Raw genomic sequence first — 1,827 nt, 5'->3', positions numbered from 1 at the left:
GTAAAACCAACAAACTTTGGTACTGTCTGCTGGCTTTCTAGCCACTAACTTCAGTCCTCATCTAAACATATCTCAATATTCTAAACTTAAAATCAACATATCTACAACATGCATTTCACCCTGAGGAACACTTACTTGCACAATGCACATCCACCAAATGCACCCTGAGGCACTATAGCAATACGTAACGACCGTGTAAATATTTGTCCAATGGAATCAACTCCATCAACCCTCCCAGCAGCTATTGCGTTGTTGTTGTATGCCAAACAACATTCTCTCTGTTGCCTGCTTTCACAATACCGGCAACACCAAGCTCCTTTTGGTACAGAAGACAAGCCGACACATTCTGCAATAAATAATCATAGACAACGAGCAGTGAGGGGCCTTTTGACACTCTAAAACATTATGTAACTACATGGTAAAGACAGTGATTCAGCCATCAAACAAATATCGGGATGGTCGCATGCCCGAATACCCAAGAAGAATGGAAGTTGGCTTAACTGGGAAACAACCCCTACTGGCTAGGAAAGTAGGCATAGGTGCATAATAATATTACCTCTGTGAAAAGCTCTCGGACAGGAGTCACAAAGAAGAAGCTCCCCGCCATCTGAACAGATGTTGCATAAGTCATCGTTCTGCCTTTCTGAAGGTTTTCTGCCATTTGAAAGAGAAACCGACAACTCGTGTAGTGAAACGCCATTGGACATGTATATGTTGTGGTAACTGCAGTAGTGTTAGCACAGGGAACGAGAGTTTGAACAAGGCCTAACGAAATACATTACAAGAATATAAACTCACGGTTTGCGCCGAGCAGCTCGGCCAGCATGACCTTCAAACTGTGAAGGGCTAACCTGTTCATCCAGCATAAGGACCTTTCTGATCAGGTTCAGTAGTAATATATGGCGCTAACATGTATATAGTAACTAAAAGTCCAGGCTGACTACTCGACTGAGTTTTCTTATGTATCAAAGCTAATGGAAGGAAGGGACGGTAATTTTTTACCACTGTATTGTTGGGGAACGTCGCATGGGAAACAAAAATTTTCCTACGCGCACGAAGACCTATCATGGTGATGTTCATCTACGAGAGGGGATGAGCGATCTACGTACCCTTGTAGATCGTACAGCAGAAGCGATTAGAGATCGCGGTTGATGTAGTGGAACGTCCTCACGTCCCTCGATCCGCCCCGCGAACAATCCCGCGATCAGTCCCACGATCTAGTACCGAACGGACGGCACCTCCGCGTTCAGCACACGTACAGCTCGACGATGATCTCGGCCTTCTTGATCCAGCAAGAGAGACGGAGAGGTAGAAGAGTTCTCCGGCAGCGTGATGGCGCTCCGGAGGTTGGTGATGATCTTGTCTCAGCAGGGCTCCGCCCGAGCTCCGCAGAAACGTGATCTAGAGGAAAAACTATGGAGGTATGTGGTCGGGCAGCCGTGAGAAAGTCGTCTCTAATCAGCCCTAAAACCTCCGTATATATAGGTGGGAGGGAGGGGAGGAGGCAGCCTCAAAACCCAAAGGTTTGGCCGAAATTGGAGGTGGAGGAGTCCTACTCCAATCCTACTTGGAGTAGGATTCCACCTTCCCACTTGGAAACTCTTTCCACCTTGTGTTTTTTCCTTCTCAAACCTTATGGGCCTTAGTGGGAACTTATTCCAGCCCACTAGGGGCTGGTTTATCTCTTCCCATAGCCCATGAGACCCCTTGGGGCGTGACACCCCTCCCGATGGTCCCCGGCACCCCTCCCGGCACTCCCGGTACACTATCGATGAGCCCGAAACTTTTCCGGTAATGCCCGGAAACTTTCCGGTAACCAAATGAGGT

General features: G+C 47.8%; 1 long non-coding RNA gene across 1 annotated transcript; it reads right to left on the bottom strand.

Moving 5' to 3' along the window:
* Positions 1-620: 620 nt before the first annotated feature.
* Positions 621-1,012, bottom strand: LOC123429043. The gene is made up of 3 exons (XR_006622613.1): positions 1,003-1,012; positions 799-851; positions 621-723 (listed from the first exon to the last, which is right to left on the bottom strand). It is a non-coding gene; the product is annotated as an uncharacterized LOC123429043 (long non-coding RNA).
* Between the last annotated feature and the right edge of the window lie 815 nt (positions 1,013-1,827).

Source organism: Hordeum vulgare, chromosome 2H (assembly GCF_904849725.1).
Source record: "Hordeum vulgare subsp. vulgare chromosome 2H, MorexV3_pseudomolecules_assembly, whole genome shotgun sequence".
NCBI classification, from domain to species: Eukaryota; Viridiplantae; Streptophyta; class Magnoliopsida; order Poales; family Poaceae; genus Hordeum; species Hordeum vulgare.
Note: the sequence above shows the minus strand (reverse complement) of the source record. Positions and strands in the feature narration are given on the sequence as shown.